The sequence below is a fragment of the Carassius carassius genome, chromosome 30, assembly GCF_963082965.1.
Source record: "Carassius carassius chromosome 30, fCarCar2.1, whole genome shotgun sequence".
Lineage (NCBI taxonomy): Eukaryota > Metazoa > Chordata > Actinopteri > Cypriniformes > Cyprinidae > Carassius > Carassius carassius.
The window spans coordinates 6,011,646-6,022,141 of NC_081784.1; positions in this window are offsets into that span (position 1 = coordinate 6,011,646).

Genomic DNA, 10,496 nt, shown 5'->3' on the forward strand with positions numbered 1-10,496 from the left:
CTAATTCTATTTTTTACTTCTTATGGGGGGTCCCTAATACCTTATTGGGGGTCCCGGATCCCCCCAGCCCCCCCTCAATTCGAGCACTGCCTTTAATTATTATGCAGAATACCTTCTGCTGCTGTTTTCATATAATAAAAGTATCTTCAACAATAAACAAAAAATGGATCATAATGGTGGATAAATGTTACAGTGCATATCACATTCAAGAAAATATTAGTTATTCCCAAGCTTCATATTTAAGAAACAATACTTTCAACTGGTTCTGAACAGACATTCAAACAAAAGTTGTGTTTGCCTAAGGAAAAATATTTATTATTATTATTATTATTAACTATGAACAAACTTAAAGAACGAGGCTTATAAAAAATATTTTAAAATAGTTTCCCCAATGTAATTTTATCATCTGCCCACTGGAATAGAGGAAAGTGTGAAGGTGGTCAGTGTGGATCAGTATGGATAGAGGGCACAAGGGTTACACACAGAGTAAATAATTCACATGGTTTGCAATCTTGTGTGCTGGAACAGTCTTGAGAAAACTATGAATCATATGAGAAGAATCTTTAGGTGATTCATGAAGACAAGTCACCAAGTTCCTTAACACCTCGTGGAGTCATTTCTACACTTGGGTGGCACCACATACTGAGCAAATGCAAACAGAGCAGCTAGCAAGCTACCTGCCGAATGCCGATCATAAATAGATTGCTTTTTTTCAAGGTCAGATGAAGACTGCATAAGGAAAGAGAAGAAAAACCAAGCAGCAAAAACAATACAAGAACCATCCAAAACATGTTTCTTACTATTTTGATCACTTTGCTATATTACAATTATGTAAGCATTAAGCATGCTCAAATATCACACTGGTCTTTTTAACAGCGATCTCACTATTAGCCACTAAGAAGACTTTACCTGATGCGTTCTGCCTGTCAATCATTTTGCGTACGACAACACCGGAAGCTGAGAGCATCAGTTTGCCGCAGGCCGCGAACATGTTATTTCGCTTCGGCTACTTTTGCTAATTTACGTTATGATACTTGTATGTACAGTGTCAGCTTAAAGCAGAGTTCAGTGTTAAAGTTTGCTGATGCTGAAATCAAAATTGCGTTTTTATTTGGTCTTCTCACCTGTGACATTGAGGTGATTTCCGTGGTTTCCAAACGTTTCCGTGCGAGCAAGAACGTATTGGGGTGGGGCTTTATATTGTATTGGGCGTGCCTAATTATAGCTAAAGGTGATGTTGCACTCAGTAGGCTAAGGCTGTTAGGGGTGCGTCTCAATCAGCTCCCCGTAGTTTAGTAGTAAGGGCACTAATCATGGTGTCGGCCATTTTAAGGGCTGTCTCAATCACAAAATCCTTTTAAATAAATATTAAAGCTCTATTTAAAACATTAATGACATATAAAAAAATGAACATTTTCTTATTTTTTTAAACTAAAACATTATATTATTAATAGTTTACTCTGCTTTTTTTGTGCATCTGCAGTATTTTCCCCATTGAAACTTGGATTGCAGAATGTAAGCTCTGTCACCAACAAAAGTTTATGATTTCCTGAAATGCATCATGAAAATCTTTACAAAATGTGACAGCGTTTATGAATTTTGAAGCCTAATTTAGCAATTGCTAAAAAGTAAAAAAAAAAAAAAAAAATTGAGATAACTGTTAAACTACAGTCACGTGACTTCAATGTCACCTCCAAGCTTCTGATAATTTTGAGTAGGAAGTAAAGAAAGTAATAGTTTGAATAGTTTGCAAGAGTGTGAGTATAAGCCCAATGATGCTGTGAAATGTTACATGCTTGGCATGATGATGTTTAATGTCCCAGGTAGCCTTTGTAGTCCCATAGCAACTTGTTAACAACCGCCATTTTCAAGAAATCTTAAAACTTTAAGATATTATGAGTGAGGTATTACTAATGTATTTTATGTTGTAGAATTACAAGTAAAATTATTTAAACCAAAAACCCATGCCCCCCCTCCAAAAAAAACTGTAAAAGTGCAAATAGCCCACCTTGTTGGCTGAAGCTATTTACACTGACTATGCCCACCAACGTGTAATTCGGCTAGTCAACACTACAAAAGACAATTGAAAAAAAAAAGACAAAAGTCTGTAGCTCCAGTGGTGCAGATGGTGAAACATGTGTCGTATTCATTTTGACATGATAGACCTGGGTTCGAATCTGCCTTTTGGCAAACTTTTTTCTCCCTTTTCAAATTTCAAATCACATCAGAAAAGCATTTATTTTCAATGAAAATGATATAATCAAAAAGTTGAAAATAAAGTATTGGGTAGGGTTTGTCACAGAGTCACCAGTAACACCTGCCACACCATCAGAGTCCAACCACCTGACTCCGCCCATCCGCTCATTATCACCAGATTACTGAAGTCACCACACCTGCACCCGCTCATCACTGCCACTTCTTAAGCCCGCACTTCCTTTCACTCTCTGTCTGGTCTCGTCAGAGAATCACCGACTCTACTCACTGTGCTACTCTTGGAATCATCTGTATACCTGAACGTCTGATCATCCTGATTACCTACCACCATCTGTCATCCGTGTCCTGTCAGTTCCTCCTGTGTCCACCGTTCATCTGTACAGCAAGTATCCTCAAGTCATCCTCTTAACATCCCACTCAGCTCAACTATTCCTCTGCAAGATTGTGTGATACATCTTCTGTCTCCATTATTCCTATAAACATTTACTTACCTGCATACCCTGTTGTCTCTCTCTTCTGTCCGTGACAGAAACTCACGGAACACTTCGTTCATGAAGGCTTGAAATACAGATGGAGAGTTGGACAGCCCATTGGGCATAACAAGATATTCATAGTGCCCTGATGGAGTAATGAAAGCAGTTTTCCACTCGTCGCCTCTTCGGATGCGTATGAGATTGTATGCACTTCTGAGATCCAGTTTGGTGAAGATTTTAGCTCCACATAGTTGTTCCAGCGCGGCTGGGACCAGAGGAAGGGGATAGCGGAATTTGACAGTTTGTTCGTTGAGTGCACGGTAGTCGATGCACGGCCTTAAGCCTCCGTCCTTCTTTTTGTAAGGCTTCTTTGATATACTCATCCATGGCCTTCTGCTCCGGGATGGACAGTGGATAGATCCGGCCCTTGGGTGGTATGGCTCCAGGCAGCAGGTCAATGGTGCAGTCCCATGGCCGATGAGGTGGTAATTGTGTCGCTTGTTGTTTGCTGAACACTTCCTGGAACGCCCGGTACTCAACGGGAATCTATGTTGGATGGCTGGATTCTGGACTTTCGATCGACGTGGAGTTGAGGTGAAGATGAGAGGAAGAGTGGAAATCATCAGGAGAGGGTTTCTGACGACAGATCTTGATGACAGGTAGTAGACAAGATACAGAGCAGGATTCACCCCATTGTGTAATTTCCCCAGTGGTCCAGTTGACTTGCGGGGAGTGTTCTGACATCCACGGGCGTCCCAGGATGATATCCGCGGTGGACCCTTCCAGCACCAGAAATGAAATCTTCTCTCGATGAAGACATCCAATGCGTAGTGAGACTATGGGGGATTGATGACAGACTTGACCACAGCCCAGCGGTTTACCCAAGATGGTGTGGATCTCTAACTTCTTTGTGATCCTTCTCCTCGGGAGACTGAGCTTCTTGAGGAGTTTGTGGGAGATGAAGTTCCCTGAGGAGCCGGTGTCAATGAGAGCATACGCTAAAACAGAGTGGGAACGGGTCACTATCATGAATGGAGTACGTGACAATGGTGATATCATAGGAGGAATCTGGATTGTACTCACTGCTGGGTGTGGTGGTCGCACTGGGCACAGCAAAATGAGATGTCCTTCGGAACCGCAGTAGAGGCAGAGGCCATTGTGAATGCGTTGTTGACGTTCTACTGCAGTGAGGTGGTATGAGTCGATTTGCATAGGCTCAGGTGCTGGAAGGTTTATAGATGGTGTGGGAGGCAGAGGGTGCGCAGCGGGTTGGTCCAGAGCACAGGCGGTGAGACGCAGAGAGATGCGAATGGTACGCTGAATGAAGTTCTCCAAGCCGATGACATCATCATAAACTGCTACTTGATGGCGGTTGGTAGGATTCAATCCTTGACGAAAGCAGGTGATAAGCGCAGTTTCATTCCATCCACAGTTGGCGGCTAGAGTGTGGAAATGTAAAGCATATTCACTCACGGTCAAATTTCCTTGACGAAGGCGGTACAACTGATCATGGATGGAGAGAGTGGAGGTGTTGAGGCCGAAAACTTCTTTGAAGTGGGTGGCGAAAGCCTCCCATGAGCGAGTGAGGGGGCCATTCGCTTCCCAGATTGACTGAGCCCATTGGAGGGCGAGACCAGAGAGGAGGGAGATCAAATAGGTGATCTTAGTACGATCAGTAGGGAAGGCATGTGCTTGTATCTCAAAGTAGAGTGAACATTGTAGTTGTTCACAGAGTAAACGCAACAACGTATCTGACTTGCAACACACACAGCCACAGCTGTGCTCACTCAAGGTGATTTTTATTAATCAAACAACCAATCACAAATACACACACTCTCATTACTCATCATGTGACATTTCATTCAGCTTAATTAAATCAGACATAAATATCAATCAATAAAGAGAAAGAAAAAAACTAACAAAACGAAAACAAAAACAATGCACATTGAGAGCACACGGTTAACACCCCCACTTGCTCTCACATTGTTAACAAAGTATAACACATCATTTTCCAAAAATCAATGCATCGAACTTCATCAATTTACACTTGGTTACAGGCTTTGTCAACACATCTGCTACCATCTCATTAGTGGGACAATACACTAATGTAATGTCACCATTATTTACAGAAGACCTAATAAAATGGTACTTGATGTCTACATGTTTGCATCTTTGCCTGCTCACAGGATTTTTCGCTAAGGCAATTGTACCTTGATTATCTTCATATACCTTAGGTTGCGAGTACTGACATGTATCAAGATTTTCCAACAGTTGTTTAAGATAGAGACACTCCTGTATTGTTGTGGCTAGGGCTATATACTCTGCCTCACAGGTGGACAGTGCGACAGTTGGCTTTTTCTTTGTTTTCCATGAAATCCAAGCACCGCATTCAGTTAGACTTACACAATAGCCTGTTGTACTACGTCTGTCATTGCTAGCCGCCCAGTCTGCATCACTGTATGCTCTTATTCCCAGTGTCTCATTACATTTTCTATAACACAGTTCTTTGTCAAGTGTACCTTTAAGATACCTCAGTACATGTTTAACTGTGGACCATTGCTCAACAGTTGGCTCTGTGAAATATTGTGACAGTTTGCTTACAACAAAACTTATATCAGCTCTAGTACAGATGGACAAATAGATGAGGCTTCCCACTGCCTCTCTATATTTTTTCACATCAATCATCTTTTCGGCATCATTAGTATAGTCAAGTTTTTGTTCACAAGGAGTCGATCTAGGTTTGCAATCCTGCATGTTAAATCTTTGCAATATTTTTGTCACATATTTTGCTTGTGACATTCTCACACAGTTGTCACTCTGGTTAAAATCAACACCTAAAAAATGCCTTAATTTGCCCAAGTCTTTCATTTGGAATCTTTCCGTAAGCATGTCCTTCACAAGTCTAAGAACATTTTCATCACTCGCCACAATCAACAAATCATCAACCCATATTACAATGATCACTTTTTCATTGGCTGTTTCCCATGTATACACACAATAGTCAGCTTGATTCTGCACAAAGTGGTTTTTGGTCAAGTACTCATGTAGTAACTTGTTCCAGTTTCTGCCCGATTGTTTTAACCCATACAATGACCTTTCTAATTTACAAACCAATTTTTCATTTGTGCCAGATTTGATTTCATAACCCTCTGGCTGTTCCATGTAAATTTCGTGATCTATTGGTGCGTTCAGGTAGGCAATTTTTACATCCATGTGGTGCAAAATCAGATTTTCTTGTACTGCTTTTTGTATTATCACTCAGATACTTGTCAAGTTAACTGTAGGGGAAAAAGTTTCTTCATAATCGACACCTCTCTTCTGGCTGTATCCCTTTGCTACATAACGTGCTTTGCACTTTTCAGATCCATCTATGTTATTCTTAATCGCATAAACCCATCTACCCCCCACTGCTTTCTTACCTTCAGGCAAACTACTTGGGGTAAATGTGTGGTTTTCTCTAAGTGACTGCATTTCCTCATCCATTGCAGTGACCCACTCTTTTGATCTGTCCGAGTTTACAGCTTCTGTGAAAGTTACAGGTATATTACATGTCACTCTATAACAGTAATCTATGTTGATCTGCACCTGATCAGTTTCCTCATCAGATGCCTGTTGAGAAACATAGTCATGGAGATAGTCTGGCCTCTTCCTCACACTAGAAGGGTATCTTGGAGGATCAGGCATAGCTTCAACTGATTGGGTCTGAGGACTACTACTCAGTTCCTCCTCTTTGACTGAAGCCTGGTCACTTGCTAGACTTGAATTTACATCCTGCCTAGTTCTCTTGGCTTTCTGCTTCAGAACATCATCATCATCATCATCATCAACTATGGTAGTCTGAGTCTGTTGCTCAACACAGGTCTTAGAAAGAAACTTAACCAACCTGTGCTTTTGTACTATCCTGCTGTCAGGGAAATAGACAATGTATGCTGGACTGCTTTTATCATAACCAATAAAAACACCCTTCTCACTTCTTGGATCCAGCTTTCTTTTATCTTGTTTATAAACAAAACACTCTGAACCAAACTTTTGCATCCTGGCAAGATTGGGCTGTCTCCCTGTCAGCATCTGAACTGGTGTAAGTTTGGTGCGTGTGTTAAAGCACCTGTTCCTGATTATGGCTGCGGTCTGCACTGCATAAGGCCATAAATCTTTAGGTAGCTCACTCTCTATCAGCATGCACCATGCCATGACAAAAAGTGTACACCAATTTCGCTCTGCCGTACCATTTTGGTGGGGAGAATATGGCGCAGAAGTTTCGTGTCTCATACCATTCTTAACCAACAGAGTTTTGTATTGCTTTGCAGTAAACTCAGTGCCATTGTCTGATCGAAGACGCTGAATTTTACCATATGGGGCCATCTTTCCTGAATGTCACGCTTGCTCCACTGGAAGCCGCTGCTTGCACCGAAAATATGTCCTGTGGGTATGAGGGAATGTACAGCGCCCGTCTCAGCACTGTTTTTAGGTGGCGTCCGCGAATGTCCACCAAGCATACCTCAGCATCACCTCTGCGCTCTGCTACTCTTTTACACCTTGTGCCGTCAGCAAGCTCCATGTAATGAGTCCCTGCCTGGAACCTCTGGTCATCGAACCTCTTAAACTTGGAGATGTCGGTGACGATATGCGAGGTTGCCCCGCAGTCGACCATCAGGCCCCTCACGTCGACACCCTGGATGTTTGGCTGGGATCCTGCCGCTCCATCGGTCACCCTGAAAACATACTCGTCGGTCGCTTCCTCGGTGACCCTCCATGTTACGTCCTGGCGCCGTCTCCTCCTGCAGGTTACGTCGCGATGAGTATTACTCTTGCAGTGGCTGCACCACAGTTTGCGCCGGCAAGCGCGGGCAATGTGTCCCTTCAGACCGCATCTATGGCACACCACATCCGCTGCAGCCCGTTCAGTTGAGTCAGCACTGGTTGGTCTCGCAGGCCACTGTTTTGTCCGCACCGCCATTACATTATCCTCTGCAGCTGGAGAACGCATCTTTTCGATGTCCTCGTAGCTCCGAAGCTTTGTTTTAAATTCAGCAAACGTTATCCTGTCATCCGATTGCGTTATATGGATGGCGAACTGTTTAAAAGTCTCAGGAAGGCCCTTTAGAACCATAGCCACCAGCAGTCCGTCACTCAAAGTCTCTCCAGCATTTCGTAAAGCCGTGATAGCAGTTTCAGCACGAATAACATATTCAGTCACACTCTCGCTGCTTGATTTTTGAAGCGAGGTTAGCTCAGTATACAAGCTTATTACTCGTAGCTTTCCTTTACCTGCGTAGTAGTCTCTTAAAATCTTTAGCGCTGCTCCCCCATTGTCGGCTGCTTCTCGCATTACAAGCGACAAACTTTTATCGTCCAAGAACTGGATTAATTCTGCATATGCCTCGGCATTTGAAGCCGCTTCTTCCGGTGTCTCCACACCTGCTGATTCTGTAGTAATTATCTCTTTCAGGCCTTGCAGCCGGAGGTGGCCCAAAAACTTAACCTCCCAAAGTTCATAATTCTTTTCATCCCCGTCGAACAGTAGCCGCGACCAGCGACCGCTATGTTCCGTTTTTCTGGCGTTAGGCCTACTCATGGCTCTACTTAAACAAACGCTTGACTTCTTGACTTTCTGGGCCCATAACCTGTTCACAGAGTAAACGCAACAACGTATCTGACTTGCAACACACACAGCCACAGCTGTGCTCACTCAAGGTGATTTTTATTAATCAAACAACCAATCACAAATACACACACTCTCATTACTCATCATGTGACATTTCATTCAGCTTAATTAAATCAGACATAAATATCAATCAATAAAGAGAAAGAAAAAAACTAAAAAAACGAAAACAAAAACAATGCACATTGAGAGCACACGGTTAACAGTAGTAGAAACCCGCTGCAACCCTCCGCCTCACCGGTGTACGTTGCAGGTCGGGCCATGGGACTGTGAGAGGCTGGCATTGAAGGAGAGTGAAGATGAGGTGGAAGTGGTGGATTGCCAGCTTGTGCTTGCTCGGGGAGAGAGGCCCGTGAAGGGTCCTCTTCCAATCCAACGGCTCTTTGCATACAGTCGGTCGGGTCTTCTGTCATGGACAGAAGAGAGAGACAACAGGGTATGCAGGTAAGTAGATGTTTATTGGAATAATGGAGACAGAAGATGGTATCACACAATCTTGCAGAGGAATAGTTGAGCTGAGTGGGATGTTAAGAGGAAGACTTGAGGATACTTGCTGTACAGATGAACGGTGGACACAGGAGGAACTGACAGGACACGGATGACAGATGGTGGTAGGTAATCAGGATGATCAGACGTTCAGGTATTCAGATGATTCCAAGAGTAGCACAGTGAGTAGAGTCGGAGGGCTTTATTGCCCCAGTAAGGTGGCATTCGGTTGATAATTTGAATTAAAATGACAATTTACACTCAATAAGTTAATATTGTATACTGTTTTACAATGTACTACAATACCGAAGTGCAGATAATTGCCAATATTTGCAATAAATAATAACATTTTAGCATAGTGCAAATAGAATCTATAGATATTTGCTCTTAGTGTAAATAAATGCTGCTATTTGCACTTAGTGTAAATAGCATCTATCACTAAGAAAATATGTTATTTTCACTTAGTGCAAATAGCCACTGCCTTCAAAAAACCTTTTGACTTCAGAACAATAGAACATACTCGGTTACTAACGTAACCTCGGTTCTCTCTAGAAGAGGGAACGAGAACTGCGTCTTAGCTAAGACGCTACGGGAAAAGTCTCTTTTCATGATACACTGAAGCAAAAAATTATCCTTAATTTTGAATTATTGTAAAGCGCATTTGCAGCAGCACACAGCCATAGGTGAGACGGCTCGCTCGCTCATTGGTTGCTCTGCGGCAACTGCATAAGCTTCGCGCCCTCCATGCCACTTCCCGCCGAAACGGGTGTGGCCTAGCCCTATAAAGAGAGCTCGAAAAGGCTGACTCACCTGATTTATTTCATCGCCGAAGCGAACCAGAGTGAATCGTACGCACGGCAGAGAACGCAGTACTCGTTCCCTCTTCTAGAGAGAACCGAGGTTACGTTAGTAACCGAGTACGTTCTCTTACGAGAGTTCTCTCGTACTGTGTCTTAGCTAAGACGCTACGGGAACCCAATGTAAAGCGCCGTGCGTGCAGAGGTCACACACCAATAAACCTGGAAGCGACGCCCAGGATTTACAGTGCACAATCACCCGAGGGACTCACAGAGAGTCCTAGAACAGGAGGGGGGAGACCCTCCATCCCATATCTAGCAGCGTCCGTAGACGCGGCAATATGACATCACATAATCAAGGCAAGGCCTGACCAATGTGGTAATGTGGGTCTTAATGTGGGTCAGTCGGCAGTGCATAGCGCTTGCGATCTCAGAGTTCCAATCAGGACCCTGATTCAACTATACCGACAACAGCTTTGCTTGCAGGGCGGGAACCTCTAGGTTATAGAACCTGATAAATGTAGACGGCGAGGCCCATCCTGCCGCCATACATATATCCTGTAAGGAGATCCCACTAGACCACGCCCACGACGAGGCGACGCCTCTTGTGGAGTGTGCTCTGATGCCCAGTGGGCACTGAAGGCCACTGGAAGCGTAAGCTAACGCTATAGCATCAACAATCCATCTGGATAGGCTCTGTTTCGAAACAGCCATTCCGTTGGAACGTCCACTGAACGAGACAAACAGCTGCTCAGTCTGTCTAAAGACAGCAGAGCGAGACACATAAGTTCTTAAAACCCTAACGGGGCAAAGAAGACTCGAGTCTCCATCCTCTTCTGACACCGACAGGGCAGACAGGGAAAT